The 25,225-nt window shown below is 40.6% G+C and overlaps 1 pseudogene; it reads right to left on the bottom strand.

The window, feature by feature from the left end:
* Positions 1–22,987: 22,987 nt before the first annotated feature.
* On the bottom strand, positions 22,988–23,069 carry LOC124502845 (uncharacterized; annotated as a pseudogene).
* Between the last annotated feature and the right edge of the window lie 2,156 nt (positions 23,070–25,225).

The following is a 25,225-nucleotide window of genomic DNA, read 5'->3' as shown; positions in this document are numbered from 1 at the left end:
CACGAATCTGAGGAAAGGCCTGTAGGAAGTGAGAGGACCTCACTATGCAGCAAAATGGGGAAAGATTACTCCAAACAGAAGAAACAGAAGTTAAACAATCCTAAAATAGGGACAGTTATGACATATTTAAAGAAGAATTTGGAAATTTTTTTCTAGAAAATTGTCTATTTTGTTGAAATTTTCAAATTCATTGGCATACAATTACTTCTACTGCCTAATTATTTTTAAATTTTTTTTTTCAACGTTTATTTATTTTTGGGACAGAGAGAGACAGAGCATGAACGGGGGAGGGGCAGAGAGAGAGGGAGACACAGAATCGGAAACAGGCTCCAGGCTCCGAGCCATAAGCCCAGAGCCTGACGCGGGGCTTGAACTCACAGACCGCGAGATCGTGACCTGGCTGAAGTCGGACGCTTAACCGACTGCGCCACCCAGGCGCCCTGCCTAATTATTTTTAAAAATGATTGCATTTGCCATCCCTAATGTTGCTTTTTGGTCACTTTTTGTCTTGATTAGTCTACCCAGAAGTTTGTCTACTTTGTTACTATTCTCAATATTATTATTACCAAATATGCTCTGTATATTGGGATTATCAATTTATACATTGCATATCAGATGTGCAAAGCAAGTCATTTTATGTTTCTTTATCTCGGGTAACATCCTCTCTCTCTTAACACTCATAGAGGGCACTGGCAAACTTCTGGATATCTTCATGTCAAAGATTTGCTAGTGAAAATTTGATAGTGCTGGCCCAATCTCTCTCTCCCTAACCACACCATGCTTCCATTTTGAGTTTACTCAGCAGCTGAGTGCTACTGGCATTAAGGCATTCTGCAAAGGTAGCCTATTTAGTGATTCCACAAAGGCACAAGCTGCCCTCTTTTGCCATTGCTCTCAAGCCCTTTGCTGGCCACCTGCATAATCTCAGGGTTGCACAGGAGGTACAGTTAAAACTGAAAGGATCATTGGTACAAAGGAGAACAGAGAGGCCTGGTCAGGGAAAAAGCTGAGTTACCCAGAAGCAGCTTCCTTGCTTGCATCAGGCCAACGCACCATGAGTTACAGAGAGTTCAGGAATAGAATCAGTAAGACCAAGGACAATGTCTGAGACGAGACGGATGAGATACTTCAACTAGAGTGTATTAATAATATTTTTCTATTTTTTGTATTTTATGATGCTGTGGTATCTTGGGGCCTCCTTAATGGGTAGAGATTGTCCCTCTCAGGGTTAGACAACTCCTAAAGATAGCAAACATTGACTTGAGAGAATAATCTTCAAATGCGAATCAACCAGTCCAGAGCCCATACCCCTGGGCTGAGCCATCATACCCCTGTCTTAATCATCCCAGGGCCAGGCACATTTTATTTATTTATCTATTTATTTATTTTTCAATGTGTGTTTATATTTGAGAAAGAGAGGGACAGGATGTGAGGGGGAAGGGCAGAGAGAAAAGGAGACACAGAATACAAAACAGGCTCCAGGCTCTGGGCTGTCAGCACAGAGCCCGACGCGGGGCTCGAACTCACCAACCTAGAGATCATGACCTGAGCTGAAGTCAGATGCTCAGTTGACTGAGCCACCCAGGCATCCCACAAATCCTGATACATTTTATTTTATTTTATTTTATTTTAAATTTTTTTTTTAACGTTTATTTATTTTTGAGACAGAGAGAGACAGAGCATGAACAGGGGAGGGTCAGAGAGAGAGGGAGATACAGAATCTGAAACAGGCTCCAGGCTCTGAGCAGTCAGCACAGAGCCCAACGCGGGGCTGGAACTCATGGACCGCGAGATCGTGACCTAAGCTGAAGTCGGACGCTTAACCTACTGAGCCACCCAGGCGCCCCTGTCCTGATACGTTTTAAAACACAGAGGGCCACATATAGATCGTAGACCTGTGTACTCAATGCCATTAGGATGTTAAAGGTTCTTTGCAACCAAATGCCATCTTAAGAAGGAAGAAATTGAGGAGGAGGGAAAAGTATTACAGTCCTTGATGGGGATTTAAGTGGTTCACAATTTTAATCTCATAGATAATGAACTTATTGATGCTCTTGGTGGAAACTTTTTTTTGTCAATTTTTGTCAAACTTTACCTTCTCAAGGATAGTGGCAAGTGATTACAGATGATATTCCTGTAGCTGCTTAGCCCCAACATTTAGCACCATTAAGAGGCTTCTGAGTTCAATTCTTTAAGTTAGGAATTTCTGCTTGAACGTCCAGTGCTTTAGGCTGCTTGAAAGGATCACAGAGGTAACATCGCATTTTGTTAATATTTAGCATTTTTTGATCAGAACAGTGTAGTACAGTGAATCGAACTGCCTGCGTTTGAATCTAGGCTCCATCACCTAGGCTATGTGACCTTGGACAAGTTATTTAACCTCTCTTCACTATAGTTTTCTCACCTATAAAATGAAAATAATTATAATAGTATCTACTTCATGGGGTCGTTGTGAGTAGTAAATGAAACAACGCATAGAAGCTATTAGTGTAATATCTGGCACTTACTGAGCCCTCAGTAAATGTCAATGATGATGATAATTAGAATTATTAGTATCTTTCTGCTCAATGGACCCTTTCTTCCTCTACTCAGCACCCCATGGTAGTATTACTATGAATAGTGGAGCTGTGCTTGAGTCCTTTGACTCTACACCCTTACCCTTATTAATCACCATCCCCCTATGACTGGAGATTTAAGAGAGGGTGAATCAAAAAAAGAGTTCGGAGGGGCACCTGGGTGGCTCAGTCGGTTAAGCGACCGACTTCAGCTCAGGTCATGATCTCGCGGTTTGTGAGTTCCGTTCTGTGCTGAGAGCCTGGAGCCTGCTTCGGATTCTGTGTCTCCTCCTCTCTCTGCCCCTCCCCTGCTGATGCTCTCTCTCTCTCTCTGTCCTTTAATAATAAAATTTTAAAAACGTTATAAAAAAAAAGAGTTCGGGAATGCTGGCACCATTCTGCTATATCAGTTATCCAAGAGTGAAAAACAAGAAAACTTAGGATGCCTTGTGACATTTCTCATGCTGTCACCAATGTTGCTGGTATTCAGATCACTCAGTCCAAGCTGCAGTCTGCAAGACATCTACAAGTTTCCCTGAAAACACTTCAAGAATGTTGTGCTTTTTCCCTTTCCCACAAAAAAGGCAAACATTACTGAAACATTTCATTTCTGTTTGAAAAAAGATGTACTTTGGCATTGAACATCTAACATGAGGATATTTTCTGGAACATCAAACAATCATTGATAGCTAACAATGCTGGTTTTGCTTAAATGAAAGCCATTATGAAGCCACCAAATTGTCATTTAGCCCAGAACCATGAGACTCAATGTTATGGGAACATCAGTATCAAAAGGAGAGATTTTTTTCAGCTAGTACTGAACCTAAATGTTAACCTCTTTTGAAAAAAAGACAAAAAACAAAAAAAGGCAAGGTTGAAGGACAGTGAGAAAGAAAAAGAGAAAGAGAAAAAAAGTTCTGGTTGTTATTTAAAGAACACACACCAGTGAAACTATTCCAAGTGCTGTCACGTCATCATTTCAAATTAGAAACAACACTGGTTGTAGGTATAAAATAGTATTGGTAAAAATTTTGTAATTAAAATTTGAATTAGGCAATTGCATTAACATAAATAGGAGTGTATCAATCCTAGTCCAGTAGGGAATGGGAAACTCCGAAGAGGGTCACCAAGCAAAGAAGAGTAAGACAAATAAAGATCTAGACAAGGGAGGGCAGGGAGTGTCCCTTTGGTCCTCCCAGCTCAAGATTCATCTATCCCTTAGCAAGGAAGGATCAGAGCAAATACCAGAAGCACCCCATGTATTATTTGTAGTGTCATGTTACAAATGATTGCTTAGATCGATAGTGGAGTAAACAATATACAATACAGCATTTATCCTTTTATCATCAATATGAAGTCCTGAGTAAAAGACCTTCTTCAGGCATTGTTAACGGAACCAGGGAGGATTCAGCTGATAATTGCAGTATAGGCCTGTTACTTGCAACCTTTCTTTTATGTAATTATTTTTTTATTTAAGTAGTCTCTACACCCTAAGTGAGGCTCAAACCCATGACCCCATGATCAAGAGTTGCATACCCCTCTGACTGAGCCAGCCAAGCAACCCCATCCCTTTCAACCTTTCTTAAGAGAGGGAAACACACACACACACACACACACACACACACACACAGGAAATAGGGGAGGGAAGAGAGAATGGGGAAGAGAGAGAAATAAGACCTATGTTCCAAAGCCCACCAAATCATCATTTTGTGCAATGAATTAACTTTTCTTCTTTGCACCTACAATGTTACTATGCGTTACGTACCATCATCCTTGGAAGAAATTGATCAGATAGTACTCAACTCATTTTTTGGTGGAGTTTAATTTTCTTGTGGAATCTGCATTGGGAAATGCTGTTAGAAAATATCTTCAAAGGAGGCTTTGTGCCATCTGGATGTGCCACAAGTTTCACTGATAAATTGACACGTGTTAACCTATTGTTTCTTGGTACTGACACTTCACCCAATGGCATTAAAATACCCTTTAAAGTCTTGACTTTGGAGCCTAACAGGCTTGGGTTCAAGTTTTGATTCTGCCACCTCCAGGGTAAGTTATTTATCTGCAGTTATTTATATGATAGGTACATATATATGACATAATAATAAGGACTACCTTGCAGGGTTACCATGATGATTTCATGAGACAGTGCATGTAAAACAGACTTTAGCACACTACGAACACTCAACAAATGTCATTGTTAACCACTAGAGGTGACAATCCTGAGTGTCCCCAGCACAGAGCTTTTCTCTTGGGGAGACTGAGAACAACACACAGCCCTGTCTCCTGCTGAGCCATCTGGCATTGATTTTTCAGCTGCACATCACTAGTGCCATAAAATAAAGGAAGCAAGAATTCTCTGACCATCCAACTGCTAAAATAAAAAGCCCTGGAATTTTACACCCTCTAGGATAACACAGAGAGCTTTGCAATAGGTTACCCTGTTGCCGGTCTCAGGACTGTTAGCTCAGGGGGAAGGGGTGATTTGTATGCCAGAGGCTTTACGTTATCCATTAGCATTGTGGTCTCTTTGCATTCTTGTCATAACTTGCGAGGTGTTTTATTAAAGAATTAACCCCAAGTAGCTTTTGCAGAAATAAAATAATACGCTGTGAAAGGCTTGCTCATTTTCTGCATGTTATTTTACTGCTATGTAAGACATAGAGGGAGGAAATGGGATAGAAAAAAACACGAGGAAAGGCAGAGACATGTGCAAAGAAGAGAGGGGAAGTATATATGGATCCTATTCTTCTTTGCATCAACTCAATATGTATTTTTACATTTCTGTTTCAGACTACCAAAAAAACTAGCAGGACCAAATGTTTTGTTTGTTTTTTTTGTTTTTTAATTAAAGACCACATACTGCTTTTCTTTCTGGTTTTAAAGTAAGACATCTTTATTATAGAAAATATGAAAAGCATATTTTAGTAGGAAATAATTTAAATCCCATAATCTGCTAATAAGATGTAACTATTTGTAACATTTTGGTGTATTTTGTTCTAATGTGTTTTCTTTGTATGTGTGTGGAGTTCATTCTGAACATATAATTTTGTAATTTCCTTTTTTCTCCACATCTTTGGTGGAGGTGTATTTCTCCACATCTTTGAAAATTATTTTTTCCCTTTCATTTTAGAGAGAGAGAGAGAGAGAGAGAGAGAGCGCATGCTTGAGTTGGGGAGAGGGGCAGAGGGAGAAAGAAAGAGAATCTTAAGCAGGCTCCACTCTCCAAGAGATCATGACCCAAGCCAAAATCAAGAGTCAGACGCTTAACTGAGCCACCTATGTGCCCCTGGAAATTCTTTTAAAGACAAAATTTGATCAATTCATCATACTGCACACAAAATAAACTCTAAATAAATCAGAGATCTAGGTGATCTCTGATCTATACAATGCTGGAAGAAAACACTGATCTATACAGTGCTAGAAGAAAACATGGATGCTTTTTTTATACCCTCGGTGTAGGGAAAGTATCTAAGTATTACTTAGAAGTCAGATGCAATTTTAAAAATTGATATGTTTGATTAAATCAAAATTAAACCTTTTTTCATGGCAAAAAAACCAACAAAAACAAAATAAAAAACCCCACAACACCATAAGCAAAGTCAAAGAGCAAACAACAAATTGAGAGTAAATATTTGCAACATATATCACAGATAAAATACTAATTTCCCTAACAGATCCAAAACTTATAAAGATTGAACAGAAAAACACCAAAATTCCTATAGAAAAAAAATGGACATGAGATATAAACTATTTATATGTGTATGTATGTAGGTGTATATAGCTTTTAAATATATAAAGAGATATCTAATTTTATTTATAATAAGAGAAAAACAAATTGAAAGAAAACTGAAATACTATACCCAACCATTAGATTGGCAAAAATTTAAAAGCTTCACATGGCTAAGAAGAAAAGGGCACTCTTATACAATATTAGATGCAAAATGGTACAACCTCTGTGGAGGGTCTGGTATAAAAATAAATGTATTTGATCTTTGTCCCAAATTCCTGGCACAGAGCTCTGAAAACCCTTGGACTTTCCTGAGTGGTGGGAATATCTTTTGTTATTCATAGCAAGCCCCTTTAGGTTAGACCTGAGTTTATGCTAGTGAGGTGACTTAGGGCAGTGTCCCTTAAAAGCCTCAGGATGAGACCAGAGACCAGAAAGACCAATAGATTAAAGGGTTGAAACTTCAGCTTCATTCCTGACTTCAGGGCAGGGGAGGTCGACAGAGCTGGAGATTAAGCTCTATAACAACTCTTGAACAAGGAGATTTGATGAGCTTTTGAGCTGGTCAACACTTTGAGGTGCTGGGAGGGTGGTACCCTGGAGAGAGTTTGGAAGCTCCACACCCCTACCTCAAGACCTTGCCCTATGCATCTCTTTCATATGGCTGTTCCTGAATTGTATCTTTTGTAATAAACTGGTAAAGGTAAATAGTGTTTCCTGAGTTCATGAGCCATTCCTGTTACCTCTTTTTTGCACTGTTGCATTCAAGAAATTCACTTTCTGAATGGATGTGAAAAGTTAGACACTAATTGGGAGAGGAGAATGGTGAATAATAATCTGGACATATAGGGGCGCCTGGGTGGTTCAGTCGGTTAAGTGTCCGACTTCGGCTCAGGTCATGATCTCTCGCAGTTTGTGAGTTCGAGCCCCACGTTGGGCTCTGTGCTGACAGCTCAGAGCCGGGAACCCGCATCAGATTCTGTGTCTCCCTCGTTCTCTGCCCCTCCTCTGCTCGTGCTCTATCTCTCTCTGTCTCTCAAAAATAAATAAACAAAAAAAATTTTTAAGAATCTGGACATATAAAAAATCATAGCCTCTGGCTGTGCACTTTTCTTATGGGTAAAGATCCTGAATAGCATAGCCTGGAGATGGGTGTGGGGGAGAAATGAAGGGTCTTCTCACTTTGCTTCAGGCCAACAGTGTCCTCAGTGTCAGAGAGGAATACAGTAAAACCCTGGTTTAAGAGCATAATTCGTTCAGGGACCATGCTTGTAATCCAAAGCACTTGTATATTGAAGCGAGTTTCAGGAACCGTTGGCTCAGTTGCGATCATGTGACATTTGTCATCACGTGCTACTTGTATTACACGACACTGGTCATTTATCAAGTTAAATTTTTTGGGAAATGTTTGCTCGTCTTGCAGAACACTCACAGAACAAGTTACTTGCAATCCAAGGTTTTACTGTATATTTACCGACCATTGAAAATGGATTTTCAATTCAGTTCCATCCACTGGTGATTTATATGTATACTAGATTTTAGCAAAAGGTTGATTGCCAGTCTTAGATTTTTACAGGATCATTGTGATTGTCACATTTTTTCCCATATCATTTCTAATTATCTTATAAAGTTTACTTATTTATTTTGAGAGAGAAAGCACATGCATGCAAGCAGGGGAGGGGCAGAGGGAGAGGAAGAGAGAATCCCAGGCAGGCTCCATGCTCAGCAGGGGGTCTGATGCAGGGCTCGATCTCACAACCCATCATGAGATCATGACCTGAGCCGAAATCAAGAGTCAGATGCTTAACCAACTGAGTCATCCAGGCGTCCCTCTAATTATTTTAGTAGAGAATTGGTAAAAGTTGTGTCAGAAGTCATTTAAAAATGTTAACTCTTCAGTTTTTTATAGTAGTTTTCTATGAAATCCCAAGACAGATTTATCTGTCATTCTTCACTTTTAGTAACTTCTTCTCTGAATAAACTGCCAACTTCTCTCGATTTTGGTTGAAGAATTTAATTTTTTAGATAAGTAAATGTTTAATAAGCACAACGTTTAGCATCTCTACACTGAACATTTCAGAGAAAGTTCTAGTCCACATTGTTATTAGGTTGCTAGGGCTGCCGTAACAAAGTACGACAAACTGGGTGGCTTCAATAACAGAAATTTATTGTCTCAGTCAGTTCTCGAGGCTAAAAATCGAAAACCAAGATGTTGTTAGGGTTAATACTTTCTGAGGGCTGTTAGAGAGAACCTGTTCTATACTGCTCACTTAGCTTCTTGTTTGCTAACAGTCTTTGGCATTCCTTGGCCTATAGAAGCATTATCCCAATCTCTGTATTAATCTCCACATGGTGCTCTCCCTGTGTGTATGTCTGTGTCCAGATTTTTCCTTTACATGAGGGCACTTATCATATTAAATTAGGATCCACCCTACTCCAGTATGAATTCATCTTAACTAATTATATTTGCAACAATTCTATTTCCAAATAAGGTCACATTCTGGGGTACAGGACATCAATAGGTGAACTGGAAGGGAGTATAACTTGACCTATACCATTTACCATATAATAAGTAGATCTCCAAGAATTCCAATGCCCCACCCACCCACCCACCAGCCCCCATGCACTTACAGCCAACTTTCTAAAGTAAAGGCAGTGCGGAAGGACAAACGAAAGGCAGAGGTAAGAAAGTGAAATAACTTTCACTAACCCTTGTAATGTGCTAGTTAATATTAGGCATCTGGAGCATATTATATCATTTTATCTGATATCAATTGTATCAGGGATGTAGGCACAAATGACAAAAGCTGAAACTCAAAGTAAATAAGTCACTTTCCAAGGATCAATTAGATATTGGATTCAGGCTTGGCTATGTTTGACTGCAAAGGCTACATGCTTTCCTCTACTCCCTCCTTGCCTCTCTGCAAAGGCAAAATATTAATGTCAATGGTAATTATAAGGAGACAACAAAAATAAGTCATGGAGATGTGTCATTAAAGCAATTGGGTCTTCTACAATAGAGCAAAACAACAAACAAAGCAATCAGTGATATTTCTGACAGGGTGATTCCATTCTCCCTAAACATTCACAGCAGGATTTTTCTTCCTACAGTTGAATGGAGGTTAATTTCTAAGATATAAAAGGGAAAAAGAAAGAACAAAACCCAATTTAAATATTTATGAATGTCAAAAATTAAAAACTCATTTTTTTAGCATTTGATTTCGAAATCTTCAGCCTCATGATAAAGACAGTGCTGTCCTGAGGCTTTCCTAACAGCAGGAGCTCACAGTTACTAAAGCCTCCTATGTGCCAAGCACTGTACCAAAAGCTTGTCATATATTAACTCATTTAAACCTCACACGATTTTGTGGGTTAAGGGTGGCATTACCTCCGTTTTGTAGATGATGAAGCAGAGAACACAGCTCATCTTCAAAGCCTGGTTCTCAAACACTATGCCTGGTTGTTTCTTGCTGAATAGAAAAGTTAAACCACCAAATGAGAGTTGTCTGTGATCAAAATTATAGCCAAGAGTTTTGTAGCCAACTCTTTCTTTTCCTTTCCTTTCCTTTCCTTTCCTTTCCTTTCCTTCCCTTTCCTTCCCTTTCCTTCCCTCCCCTTTCCTTTCCTTTCCTTTCCTTCCCTTTCCTTTCCTTTCCTTTCCTTTCCTTTCCTTTCCTTTCCTTCCCTTTCCTTCCTTTTCGTTTCCTTTCCTTTCCTTTCCTTCCCTTTTTTTTTCCTTTTCTTTCCTTTCCTTTCCTTCTCTTTTCTTTCCTTTTCTTTCCTTTCCTTTCCTTTCCTTCCCTTTCCTTTCCTTTCCTTTCCTTTCCTTTCCTTCCCTTCCCTTCCCTTCCCTTTCCCTTCCTTTCCTTTCCTTTCCTTTCCTTTCCTTTCCTTTCCTTTCCTTTCCTTTCCAGAGAGAAAGAGTGCTCGAGCTGGGGAGAGGGGCAGAGGTAGAGAGAGAGAATCTTAAGCAGGCTCCGGCCTCAGCACAGAGCACATGTGGGGCTCAATCCCACAATTGTGAGACCATGACCTGAACTGAAATCAAGAGTTGGACACTCAGCAGTCTGAGCCATGCAGACACTCCAGCCAACAATTTTCTAATGGAGAAATTACAGTGGTTAGAACAAGGAGTTTGGAGTCAGACCTGAATTTGAGTCCAACCTTTATTAATCATGTGACCTTAGGCAAGTTGTTTAGCCCCCTTGGGCCTCAATTCATCATTTTCAAAATTGGATAATACTTTTCCCACAGGGTCATTATGAAAATTAAGTGAAGTAATATACACAAAGCATAATCACTGCTGCATAGGTAATGACTATTAAATTTATTATTTCTATACAACAGGTATATTCTCTTGAATATTATTCAGATACATTTTCATGTCTTATAAATCTTAACTGGCAACTTCTCACCCTGTAAAGAATAGGGTTCAAATGCTTCAGGAAAAAGATAGATACCTATTAGAATAAGAAGATCATTGCTTATTTATTTGTGTGAGATTGAAACAAGACTTGAGAGCCAAGTTTTGCTAAGAAAGAAACGATTTTTTAATGTCTTTAAGCTTTTTTAACATAGAGAATGGAGCCTGAATGTCTAAAATATAAATTTCTTTCTTTGGTGAAGGAAGACTCTTCTTTGAAGTCACTCTCAATTGGCTTTCTGTCTAGATGAGAATAAGGACATAGCATAGAGGAAGCAGGGATGATTAGAAAAAGCATAGATTAAGGAAGTCAGCTAGCAGAGTCCTTGTAACAGTCCTTTCTCCTTAAGATTGTGAGCCCCAGAAAGCACCTCAAGAAAGCAGGTAGAAAGAAGCACCTTCAGAAACACCCAGAATAGTAGGAAGCCTCCAAAAACATCAAGGCTAATGGCCTGCTTCCCTGGTCTGACCATAATATGGCGAGGCTGCTGACCTCTCCGAGAAGCCCCATTTGGGGTTAATTGCTACATCCACATGGTATGCGAGCAAAGGTATGGAGGTGGTGGTAAGAAAAGACCAGGGCAATGAGCCATAGCACCAGTTTTTGTTCCCTAGAACTCAGAGGTGGCAAATATATGCAAGAAAATAAGCAGAGGCACCAAAGAGGCAAGAGATCGGTAGAAGTCTAAGGTTACAGCGAAGAGCAGAGACTTCCACCCTAGAAACTGGTAATGGGAAACACAGATTCCAATAGTGGATGCTGGTAAGTCTCCTCACACAAAGTTTATTTCCACGTTGTATAGGGATGGCATGAAGGTAGTGGCAGAAACATCAAGGCTAATGGCTTGCTTCCCTGGTCTGGACATAATATGGGGAGGCTGCTATAGGTGTATAGATCAGTGTTGTAAGTTGGCTTCTCTGAGAGTAGATGCTGAGACAGAATTTGGGGTGCAAGATGTTTATTATGAATTACACCTATGAAAAAGGGAGGGAGAAAGCAGGATTGGTTAGAGGGAGAAACTGGTGAGATTGTGATGAGACCCAACAAAGTCTTAGCCAACCCAAAGGAGAACTCTGGAGTGGGGAGTTGCCAGTCAGTATTGTATTGCAATCTGCTGAATGGGCCAGTCCTTTATACTCCCATGTCAGTCATAAGAAGAGGGTCACTCTGGGAAGGGCATGGCCTCAGGCAAGATGTCTTTCTGTAGCTGTAGCAGATCCTGAAGGAGCTGTAAACCAGAGACCATCTGCTGACCACTCTCTCAGCCACCAAGGCAGCAAATCTTTCATTGAAGGAGGATCTGGGCAGAGATCCTTATGCCTACCCCTGTGAGTCTGACACAAAGTTCCCAATTCCCCTTACCCAACTCTGAAGTTCCTATTAGCCCCAAAGAGGCAGACTCTGAGTATTGAGAAGGTAGTGGATGAAGAGGCTGCTGAGTAGATTTGCAGACACATAGCGCCAGTAGCCTGTTGGTGAATGCCATTTGAGGAAACATCCCTTCCAGCCACTGAACATGTGAGACCAGGGAGATTCTGAGACCGGCACAGATTTGAGGACCCCCCACCTTGCCACCTAAACCACACCTATATTACTCTCCACATCCAGACGCCATCTTGGAGTGGAGCGAAAGGAGCACTGAAGCATTTAGCATCTACCAGAGCTAAGAGACCAGAGAGTGAAAACCCTAAAGAGATCTTAAATGACTAGATCAGACTAAGATTCCATAATTTGACTAAAGCTGGGTTTTTAATTTTTCATTATCTAGCAGGCTAAGGGATCATCAGAGAGAGAACATCAGTGAAGAGGTACTCAAGGAAGCCACATCTGCTTTGCACATTTGTGTGGTGGGAGGGACATCTTGTATGTTTTGCATTACCAAAGAAAAATAAGCACCAAACCTTCACTTAACAAGAATTCCAGACTTGGAGAACAAAAATGAGATAGGAGGAAGGGGTCAGGATTATGATTTCTGAGAAGATACATTATGCAATCTCTAGCTTTGGTTGGTGGACAGTGTAATTTTCCATTCTGGCTTACTTCTTATATGAAGTTCTGAAATATTAGGACCTTATTCACTCTTGCTGACCATAAAAATTATATGTTAAACAAAGCCCAAGATTTAGTAGCCTACAAATCACTTCTGACTTCCCGCTACTGTGAAAGCCTACACCCAGAAACAAAACAAAACAAAACAAAACAAAACAGAACAAAACAGGTTTTAGTTGATCTAGCTCCCATTGAAAATTACAAACACCAAAATCTTTGGCAGCCAGAGACTAAAGAAAATTAAATCCACATAAATCTGTTCATCAGCAAGTAAAAGCCAAAAGCAACACAACTGAAATTCTGGGATCAAAGAATGGCAAGATGTGAAAGGCAGGCCATCTACTGTCAGGAGTCCCGGGCACAGCTCAGGATGAATGGACAGAGCTTCAAATGAGAGAAGTCTGGACCATCATTTGGCTGTGCCGGCCCCTTGAGAGAGAAGCCACTGATGAAAATGTCAAATAAAACCTGGGACCACTGTGGTTCTAATTCAGTTTAAATTTACTAAGCCTTTCAAAATGCTAAATGCTCAAAATGATCATTTTCAGCATGGCTGCAAAAGTCTAACTCTGGAAGGAGTTACAGGTCCATATCTGAATCATTTTTGGATGGTGGGGATAATGGAACGGAGAGTAGAGAATTTATTGTATAGTGTTATCACATGTGCTCACAGACATGTGAACCTATGTTTCCAACCTCCCCAAAGTATCTGTAAGTGAACTCCCTTCCTTTTTTCCATCTCCACTAGACCTTTATCAGTTGCAAATGAAACTGATTTTTATAATATTAACAACTGACAGTCATTGAACATTCATGACATGCCAAGCACTGTGTATATTGATTACAATCTTTTTTTCTTTTAATTCCTCTAACTCTGCATGAAATAAGCATTATATATTATTATCTCCATATTATCTTGAATAATATTCAGCTCAGAGAGATTAGGTAACTTGCAATGTCACACATTCAGGATTGAACTGAGTGACTGGCCAGAAAGGATTCCCAAATGAGGAAAGCCAGCAATAATCGTGAAATTGGTATAACTTTGTCTATGAATCCCGTGGTGTTGTCTTAGTCTGGGTTACCCAGAAAGCAGAGCCTGAAGCAAGGAGCTTATGGTAAGTCTACTCCATTAGGGAATGCATTTCCAGGTGTGAGGGCCAAGGCTCATGGAACAGAAAAGGAGGAGCCAATCTGAGACAAGATTATCAAGTTGGCGGCTGCCAAGTGAGACTGATTGTTCAAATCCACAGGCTCGTCCTCCAGGAAGGTACATAAACTGCATTTCAAAAAGTCGATCTGGAGGGAGAAAGGGATCAGAAATTATCTACTAGTCATCTCCTTCTGTCAAATGCTTGCCTCATGGGGCATTAACTCCTTGCACTTCAGTGATTCACATGTGAGAGTCCCAAACAGACTCCTGTGGCATTCTGTGTCTAGGCGTTAACGCCTCCCTGGGGTGGGAGATGAGAGGCCAGTGGTTGCAGCCTGAGTGGAGGCACTGTCGGCAAGAGCCCACGTAGAACTGCTGCGACTGAAACAAGAGACAGATGTGGCTGGGGGGATCTGAGGGGTTCTCTCAGAAGTGTCTCAGACGTATGTGCCTCTTTTTTCTGCAGGATAGAAAGAGGCAACTTAGTTCTAGAATGCTACAGGTGGCTGGGATGCCTACTGATGACTAAGATGAAGAAAGCTAGCATGTAGATGCTGAAATAAATTTTCAGGCCGTAGCCCAAAAAGCAAGAGTCTTCAGGCACCTCGAACCACAGCGGTTACAAAGCACAAAAATATCTAACAGTGGAGGAGAGGAATATGAAAATACTCTTCCCAGAAAATTACCAGGAAGTGTCCAATCAGTTCCTGGAGTTTCCCAAGAAGTTTACCCTCTTTTCTGGGGTGGGAAGTGCAACCAACGAGAGTGTGATTTCATCTGGGTTGGACCACCTGGGTTAAGACCACTGAACTATATAGAATGCTCCCTGATCTAGAGTCTGGTAAAATGTCTTGTTTCTGCGCAATGGCTTCAGAAAACAAAATTCCCTTTGTTTTGGACTCAGCAAAATACTACACCTGGTTTCAGTTAAAATCAGTTTTGGTTAAAATTTAAATTCAGGGCTCTTAGTGATAAAAAGCCCTTAGTGGGTAAATTTCCATAGGCTGGAACTAATCCCTATAGTCCTAAGGAAAATGGACCCTGAAAAGGAAGGTCTTCTGATTGCTAGAGCCTAAGCCACCTGACTGTGCCCTAACTGCAAGGGCAACTGGGAAAGCATCTGTCATTTTTAACTAATATAGTTAGTTAAATGGCAATATCTTTCTTACAAATTAGAAGAATTACCCAAGCATAGGAAGAGCATTCACTTTCTAGGTAGCCAGAAAGAATGTCACGTCCATTTTTGCCCCGTTTCCCCTTTCCTGTTAACTGACTCTTTGCCTGGTACCATGTTCTCCTTGTAGCTACGTCCTTGATATTTACTGCTAGACCTCCTTGATAGCTAGCACGGCCAAAAGAACAGACATGGCAGAAATAACCTTGCAGATCTACCCAACACTCCTTGTCTGGACTTCTTTGGTTTTGTTGGTCCAACGGCTGCCCAAGCTCAGCATATGGTGCTTTGCATTTCAAATCTTCAAACCAACTTGCCACATGGATTCTGAAAATTGGAACCATTAGTAGAAACAACTACATCACAGTTATTCACCTCTCCAGCAGAGTTAATGCTGATATATTAAGATATAGGAGACCTGAGTTACAGCCCTTGCTCTCACATCAACCAACTGTGTGACCTTGAGGAAATGGCTTGATTACTTTGTATTTGATTGCTTAATCTGGAAAGGGAAGAAGAGAAGGAGGGAAGGGGGTGAGGAAAGAAGGAAAGAAGGAAGGAAGGAAGGAAGGAAGGAAGGAAGGAAGGAAGGAAAGAAGGAAGGAAGGGAAGAAGGAAAGAAGGAAGGAAGGAAGGAAGGAAGGAAGGAAAGAAGGAAGGAAGGAAGGAGAGAAGGAAGGAAGGAAGGAAGGAAGGAAAGGAGGAAGGAAGTGGAGGGAAGGAAGGAAGTGGAGGGAAGGGAAGGAAGAAAAAGCAGTTGGATTAAGGATAAGGGAAAGGAAACTAACACATGCGAGTATTGGTAATGTACAGGAGTTTTACTGTCAGTCTTTACAAAAAGCTGCAAGACATTTTGTTAACAAACTGAGACAGAGGGGCCAAGTCTTCCCCCGATCATACAATTAACAAATTGCCGAGCCAGGATTTGAGTCACTTTCATCCACCCTCAAAGCCCTTGCTCTTTTTTTGTTTCTGTTTTGAAAACATTTAGAATCACAGAAATCATAAGAGCATTGCTTGTAGAAAAGTTTAAATGTTTCTGAAAAGGCTCATGTCTCCTTAGACTATTATCCCTCCCCAAGCCCCACCCCACTCCAGCCTGATAGACCTTCTCATGTCACCGTATATAACCACTCTTATCATTTTAGTGTGAGCTTTTCTATGCATTTATACACTATGCATGTAACCATAGAAAGCACATAATATTGTTTATATGTGTATGTGACCGTGTGTGTATTTTTCTACAAAAAATGATGGCATTCTGCAAATGTCTTTTTGCAGCTTGCTTTTTCATTTAACAGTAGGTCTTGGAGCTCTAGCTAGTACATAGAGAGCTAGCTCCTTCCTTTTAGCTGCTGCACAGTATTTTGCCACACAGAGATACGAGTTTATTTAGCCACTCCCCTACTGATGGATATTTAGTTTGTTTGCAGCTAGCCATGTTTCTATTCCAATGTAGTTCTCTGTTCCCCATTTCCATGGGTGAGTTGTACAGCCATTTACCTCAAAACTTCTGTGGCATGAAGAAAATGAAATGAATATGAATCTGAGGACATAATAACTCACTTCCAAACAGCTCATTTATTAGGTAGTGAAATAGCACCAAATTATGAAATACATATGTTGCCATTAAAATAAAAGAGCCAGAGACTAAACAAAAGTATCCAAACAAGTCCAGGCAGGACAAATGGTTCTCTGGTAACTAGAGACAACCCCAGAGTCTACCTCATGTTCCCTTAACTCCGTGACTCAAGGCTTTGCATGGTTATTCTCGATTACAGCAGTTTATTCTACAATAGTTGAGGTTTAACATGATAGCATGAAATGTGCTGGATACTATGCATATCATTTTATCATAATCAGCTCTTTAGAGCAGATATTTTTATCTCCATTCCATTGGTGAAACAAACTGAGGCTTAAAGAGAGGAAGTAAGTTTGCCCAAGGTCACAAACCAGTGACAGGACCAAGTTTCAAATCCACTGTCTGTCATCAGGTCCTCTTAACTGGAGTTAATTCAGAAGTACCTGATCATAAGGAAGAGGTTCTCACCTGACGGGAAGCGTGTCAACACCCTGCCCTGTGCTTATCTCTTCACCTCATCTGCCTCTCCCTTCTCTCTCCTGGCCCTGGCCCTAAATTACTTACGACTCTTCCATAACACACTGCTGTGGACTTCAGCGCATACTGTTTCTCTTTTTCTAGAATATTCTTTTACTTTTTGTTGGGACAACTCCTACTCATCTTTCAGCTCAAGCATCACTTTCTCCAGGAAGCCTTTGCTGTAGCATCCCCACTTCTCACTTGCCCAAGATTGGGTTAAGGACCTTTTCCCCCCTGCAGTGTTTTGTGTTTACCTTTCTCAGAGCATTTGGCAATGAATTACAAATTGTTGTTACTTGCCTGTCTCCCTGTTCTTCACAGTGAGTTCCTTGAGCACAGGAACTTCAGTCACTAACTTTAACATAGTGTCTAATGCACAGTAGGCATTCAATATATGTTTGATGCTAAATCTTAGAGCGACAGTGAATTTGAACCAGGAAGTGGACTCCTTAGCTCCATCCATGCTGCTTGCCCCAAGATGGTCACCTTAGTGCTCCTGCTCCCCCCACCAGCCTGTTGACCTTCCTAACCCCTCCTTTCTTGAGCTTGCAGGCATTTGTTTCTGCATATGATAACATGGGGAGAGTGTGGCAGATGGGGTCAGAAAGCCTGGAGTCAAGAAGCCTGGGAACCTTAGAGACAACGTCTCTGAAGATGAAACAGCCCTTCCTTATGTCGAGTCCAGATTTATTTTATCTACCAAGGATGGGACATTCCTCTACTCCACATGAAGCCCATAGAATAAAATGCTAAGAAAGAAAAGGGAGCTGAATGCTACTGAGGAAAAAATTAATTGATTGTAGAAGGAAAATAATGAAGATCTCCTAGCAGGTGTCAGGGAAAATGTAGCATTCAATAGTTTTAAAGAACAAAAATCAAAAGGTCCAAACCAGGAATGTGTGAAACATAAACAGACTTTGCAGACGATGAATTGCTCTCCTATACACATTTTTCTCTTTTCAGTTACAGATCATGTGATGGAAAGAATTTGTTTATTCCAAGTTTGCCAACATAGTTTTTGTTTTGACAGTTCAAGGGATGTATCAACTTTTCCTAATGGCCTGTGAAGACTCATGATGTAGAAATTTGGTTTTGTACGCAATGTTTAGAAAGTATTCATGGAACTGGAACACACAACTTGCATTAACTAAATATTAGGAAGGAAAAAAATGGAAAGGGGCCTCAGAAAGAAATTAACACACACTCTAGAAAAGGCTGATACTGCCATCTGATTATTGATTATTGTTAAAAATAGTAGGCAATAATAATTGTGGCTACTTTTTACCGAGTGCTGACTATATGCTAGGCATTGTGCTACAGTCTAGCCATGCAGCAGGAAGCGAAACAGCTCTGTCTTGCCCCTGGGTAGGTAGCTATTAAACAGATAATTACACAGAGAGTGTATAATTTATAAAGGTTAGTAAGAAGAGGGGATTTTTAAAAAAGAGTAATAGGGGAGACCTACTCTAGACTGATAATCAGGAAAGACCTCCTTGAGAAAATGATATTTAAGCTGGACCTAAAGAATGAGCAGAGGCAGCGAGGTGAATAGTGGTGGGGAAAGAATTATAGGCAGAGGCCACAGAATATATAAATATCTTGACATTGGAAAGAGTTTGGCCTTTATAAGGAACTGAAAGAAGGCCGCCTATTGGTTGTTTTCCTGTTGGTCCTCCCCTAATTCCTGCCCCCGCCCCTGCCCCTAGCCCTGGGATGCAGTACAGGGCCCTGAATGCTGCAGGTTGGGTCAGGCCATCTGGTCAGGTGGCTCTATTGAATAGGACCAACAGAAAGAACTGGTAGGAGATGGGAAGGTAGGCAAAAGGGAGAAGCTAAGATATTTCTACCTTTTTTTTTCTTTTTTTTTTTTTCCTGGCCCAGGAGAGTCTTTCTGGCAGTGGTGATGTCTTCTCTGCAGCTTTAGAACTTTTTTGGCTTTGGGTAAAACATCGTGATAACCCCTGTCCTTTATTTTGGAACTAAGATAATTGGCTAGAGACACACTCTTTACAGTTTAATGGCACCTCCTCGTCCACAGGGGTGTAGTTGTGGTTATAATCAACCTAGTTGCTTCCTTCTAGAAGGTCATAAGTTTATAAGAAATAGAAAGGCTAACAAATTGCAGCATTCACAGATTAAAGCCCTGTCCATTTTCCCACTAAAAAAAAAAAACAACAACAAAAAACCCTGTGACCCATTTCTGGAACAGCTTGCAAAGTCATTACAGTTTTGGTCAGGGCAGCCAAGGTTTTTAACAGTGATTCACATGATCAGAAATCCACATGGAAGCAGCTGCCTGAATTTATTTTTTCTTTTTGGCTAACGAGAGTGAGTAGTCTACCCTTAGCATAAGAAAATTGCGCATGACCTAGAGTGAGTTGCATGTATGTTACTTATCTATTTATTATAATAGTTATTAATTAGGCACTAATGCTATTCTAGCATCTGTACTAGTTACTTCACAAACAATATTGAATTTTCATGATACATCACAATTACCCTCAAGGTTGTAAGTATTATTTTCTCTTTTTTGTAGAAGGGAAACTAAGGCTTAGGAATATCATAAGGCTTAACTTAAGGTCGAAGTGATGGTAACTGGATACAAATCCACATCTGTTTGACTTTAAAATCCATAATACTGTGCCACACTATAGTATCTCCTTTTTGTTGGTAATCTCATAATAGCTCAGTTTCACCGTGGAATTGAGGATTATAAAACCAAGGTATGGATTCTATTCAGCTTTAAATATCATCAGTAATTTACCCAGGTCTGCTAACATGTGACTGGTGACAATGAAGTAGAAGCAAAAAAGACGTTAGATCCTATTGATTTATGCATTTATTGGAGAAGCCAGTAGATCTTCTAAAAATTTGTTTCTGTTGTTTCTTTGAAAGATTTTATTTTTAAGTAATCTCTATACCCAACATGGGGCTTGAACTTACAACCCCGAGACCAAGAGTTGCATGCTCTACTGACTGAGTGGGCCAGGTGCTCCTGTTGTTGTTGTTGTTGTTTTAAATAAACATTTCAGATGTGTTGCACTGCCCCCCCCCCCCCAGCCAGTGTTTGCTGCCCAGGATCCATGTTCTTCAAATATTATAATCAACGCATTCCTTATCACAGAAGGCATATGTGAGGATGTTTGGTGCTAACTACAACTAACCAAGTGGTTCTGTGGAGTATTGTGCAAAAATTCTTCCGGGAGTGAATCAGCGGAACAGAGTGCCTTGACATCCACCGTAACTTTGGAGTATGATCGATGCGTGGGGAAATTTACACTTGCTCTCCCTGCCGTAACAACCCATGTGTGATACTGACAATGCCTTCCTGCTTTGAGTTTCCTTCTTCTGTTGGACTTCCCAGTCCAGCTCCTCAAACCCTCACAACACAAGTCATTACAGTGCATGGCACTGTATGTATGGTTAGGGGAAATATATATCTGTTTCTTTCTTTTCGTTTTTGAAATACAAAGCTAGGAAGAAGAAAAGAGGGGAGTTTGGTAATGGCTGCCGAGAGAGTACACACAGGCAGAATGACTCCACATCATACACCCAAGACCCAGAATAGCATTTATTCAGAGAAACTTACAGAAGCAGGAAGAGGAGGAGGTGTGAGGTCCCTTCTTGGCCAATTGCTGTCTGAGACAGTGCACAGTGATCTGGCGAGACCGCCATCTAAACTCTGGGCGAATAAACTGCACGCAGGAAGGTAGGCATCAGCTCTGATATGACGAGGGCCTGCGGTCCAAGCCTTGGACTTCTGCCGTCAGGCCTTCTCAGCATTCCTGTTTGCAGTGTGACCAGACCCTCCCTGGTGTGAACAGGAGCTCAGGTGCAAATCTTGCAGTTCCAGGTGTCTGATGTATGGAGCCTTGGCCTCCCATCATGCTCCTCCACCTCAGTACTTTCTCAGGATGCTTGCCAAGCAGCCCCACCCTGCAGGAAGCCAGCCTCACCCTGGGAGGCCTTCCAGGGGGAAGCGCCAGATAAATTAACCTTTACTCCTCAGTGCAGCATAAACCTGAAGCCCTCTGAGGACCAGCTGGAATGGAGAACATCTCGTCAGAATGTGTTTGTCTGGGTCTTCGTCCAACACATCAAGTATCTTGGCCGATACTTACACTGTCATCCTATCAATCAAAAGAAATCGATCAAATAAAAAGCCTTTATTTCGCAGCTCAGAGTCGTTCTCTCCCACACTTCTCCTGTGTAAATTCTTGGTAGTTTGATAATAAGCAGATATATTTCTTCCAGTAGCCTGATTGCTCAATCCCTCTGAGGTTTTTTTCCTCCATTGATTTTGTCCTTTACCCTACCTCAGCCAGCCATTCCCACAATCAGGTCGTAAATCTTATCATTACCAATAATTGCCACTTAGTTATTATCTGAATTTAACATCCCCACTTCCTGTCATTCCAGTTCACTCCCTTTAAAGTTCAACTTTAACAATTCTCTCACCTCATCAGGATTTCTTTTTTCTTTTCTTTTTTTTGTTTTTGTTTTTGTTTTTGTTTTTGTTTTTGTTTTTTTTGAGAGAGAGGGCACAGGTGAGCAAGGGTAGAGAGAGACACAGGAAGAGAGAGAGAGAAGCAGGATTCATCTGAAGCAGGACTCAAACCCACGAACTGTGAGATCATGATCTGAGTCAAAGTCAAAAGCTTAACTGACTGAGCCACCAAGGTGCCACCCACCCCCCTTAGGATGTCTAGCCCATTGATCCGGCACATCTTCCCTGTCCTTCACATCCATCCCTTCCTGTCTTCAAGTCTGTAACAACCACTATCCTCATTTCTGTGCACGTACCCTCAATTCCTTTGCCTCTCTCTCACATTAACTTGGAAAAACACAACTCTGATGAAATCTAACTCCCTACCTACTAACTCTTCATAGTTTGTGGTTGAAAGAAAGCACTCTGCCCTGCTATTAGCTCCATTTTAAATTCGTAATTACACACATCAAATGGCCTAATGCTGCCTGGCAGTCTCACTGTATTTCTCTGCTCCATCCACCATCCAGCTTTCCTACACCACTCTTTTCCACTTTCTCCTCTCTCTTCAAATCCCTAACAAACCTCCTTCTCCATCCCCGCCCTCTGATGATCCCCTTCCTTCTTACTTCCTTAAGAACATTGAAGTACTCACACGCGAATTTCTTCCAACCCCTGCTACACATTTACCCTGTGGCAGGATCTGTACACATATATGTTGCCTTTGTGCCTCTTCCTCGGATGCACTATCCACGCATCTATCTAAGGCCAGTGCCTCCAGTCCCTTTCACGCATAGGCAAAGGCATCACTCCGGGAAATTTCTTTTCCTCCTCTGAAATTCAAATTTCACTGGGCATTCTGTTTTTATTTGCTAAATCTGGCAGCTGTACCCAGAAAAGGTGCTCAGGCAGAAAGTCAGGACAGTTGTTGGGCCCAGTGGGCCAAGTTGATCTGTTTGCTTCCCCCAGGGAATATAGTTCTGGGCTGCCTATAGTCCAGAGTCTGAAGACAGTTGTTTATTTGGGAAGTGATAGTTCGGTACCACTTACTCCATCACAGACAGAAACAGAAGTTCATCCTTTGTCTTATGAATTTTCTGATGGCATTTTTCTTTTTTTTGCCACCTAGAAGCTTAAGAATGTTATAAGAAGTCAAATTTAGTGGGGCGCCTGGGTGGCTCCGTTGGTTAAGCGTTTGACTTCAGCTCAGGTCATGACCTCACACTTTGTGAGTTCAAGCCCCGTGTCTGGCTCTTTGCTGACAGCCTGGAGCCTGCTTTGGATTCTGTGTCTCCTTCTCTCTCTGCCCCTCCCCAACTTGTGTTCTGTCTCAAAAAATAAATAAGTGTAAAAAAATATTTTTTTTACACTTGATCTTAGCCAAAAGGCCGAGAAGAGATTAAAAAAAAATTTTAAAGAAGTTAAATTTAGCAAACTTTTTGGATTCCTTTAACACCATGGATTGCTATTTCAATTACAATAAATTAATATTACAATTTCATCCATTTTCTTTTAGTGATTGCTTCATTCATTTCCATTTAAATCTTTGGTTTCTCTGTATTTATTTTGATGTGAGGAGGGAGGGTGGTCTATAGCTTTGTTGTTTTGGTTTTGATTTTAGCTAGCTAGTGTGGAAGATTAAAGACATCCACAAATTTGTGAGTCCAGTGAGACATGGACTTTATTTCCCCTCCTCTTGAATTTGATCTGGCTTCGTGATTGCCTTGGCCAGTTGAGTACAGCAGAAATGATGCTTGTCAGTTCCAGACTTAGGATTTGATGGCAGTGTTAATTTCTATGTTGGTTTCTCGAAGCCCTAGGTTGTCATGGGCTTGATAAAGAAGTTGTATGGAGAGGTCCTGAGGTTACCTGAGAAAGAGCAGCCAAGAGGAGCCCAGTCTTGTAGTTTTCTCTGCTGAAGTGTCCGACGTGTGAGTGAAGCTCTCTTGGACACGCAAGACTGGCTCAGCTGCTGGCTGAATACCACTAAGTGACATAGTCATTGCCACGTGCAGCAAAATAATCACCCAGCCAAATCCTACTCAAATTCCTGACCCCCAAGATCACAAGATAAAACAAAATGGTGATGGTTATCCATTTGTGTTAGGGTAGTTTGTTATGTATCCGTACATGACTGTAACAGTTATCCAGTTACCCCCAAGATTTTTGATTAATCCATCTTTTTTGTACTCATTTGAATTGTTACCTTTATCAAACTTTCAGTTTTCTTTTGTAAGCCTATTTCTTAATTTTCTATTATGGTTTAATAATCTATTATTCACTTACCAGTTCCAACGTGGTTTGTTACAGTAGTTTTATGAAATATTTACTACCTAGTAAAGGTAATACTATCGTGTCTCTCATTTTTCAGAATGCCTCTGTCATTGTGTACATTTTCACACGAGGTTTTATATAATTTTGACATGTAACAAAAAGTTTACTGTTAGTATTTTGTAAAATTTTTTTTGATGTTTATTTATTTCTTGAGAGAGAGACACACACACAGGCAGGGGGGAGGGACTGAGAGAGAGGGAGACCCAGAATCTGAAGCAGGCTCCAGGCCCTGAGCTGTCAGCATAGCCCGATGCGGGGCTCGAACTCACAAACCGCGAGATCATGACCTGAGCCAAAGTTCGACACTTAACCGACTGAGCCACCCAGGCACCCCAAAAAGTTTACTATTAGTATTTTCATTGGGACTAAACTACATTTCAATCCAAAGTTTGAAAAAATTAACAGAAAGTTTAGAGGGAAATATTCATTTACTTATCTTCTTTGATGAAATTCATTCCTTTAAGATTTTCTTTATATAAGTCCTTGGAAAATTCTACATGAATAAGTTACATGAATATTTTCTCCTTTTTCTGCTGTTAATAAATAGAAATTAGTATTCTATTTTCCCAGTGTATTGTTGCTTGAATACAGGAAATAAATTGGCTTGTAAATTTCCTTGAAACTATTCAGTGACTGAAAGTTCTTACTTCTTATAATTATGCATTTGAAATGTATAGGTCTTCTTTATATCGTGAACTGATAATAATTTTGCCTTTCTTTCCAAAATCAGTGTTTGAAATTTTTATTTCTATATTGTAAGCTCCACAAGAGCAGGGAATTTGATCTCTTTTATATACTACTGTATCTCTAGTACCCATAGGCCAGACCTGTGGTAAACACTCAATATACATTTGTTGATTAAATTAGTAGTGCAATAATTAAGAACCAGGCTTTGGAGTCAGACTAGCTGGTGTTGAATCCTGACTACTAACAACTCTAAGTTAAATTTCCTTATTCTCAGTTTCCTTTTTCATCAATGACTTGGTGTTTATCTCATAAAAATGCGAAGATTCAATGAGATGAGTAATCCAGAAAAAGATTTTTTTTAATTTTTTTTTTAATGTTTATTCATTTTTGAGACAGAGAGAGACAGAGCATGAATGGGGGAGGGGCAGAGAGAGAGGGAGATACAGAATCGGAAGCAGGCTCCAGGCTCTGATCCATCAGCCCAGAGCCCAACGCGGGTCTCGAACTCATGGACCGCGAGATCGTGACCTGAGCC

The sequence above is a fragment of the Lynx rufus genome, unplaced genomic scaffold, assembly GCF_022079265.1.
Source record: "Lynx rufus isolate CCGP_SWC_20201006 ecotype Redwood Valley unplaced genomic scaffold, mLynRuf1.p SCAF_7, whole genome shotgun sequence".
In the NCBI taxonomy this organism is placed as follows: Eukaryota; Metazoa; Chordata; class Mammalia; order Carnivora; family Felidae; genus Lynx; species Lynx rufus.
Note: the sequence above shows the minus strand (reverse complement) of the source record. Positions and strands in the feature narration are given on the sequence as shown.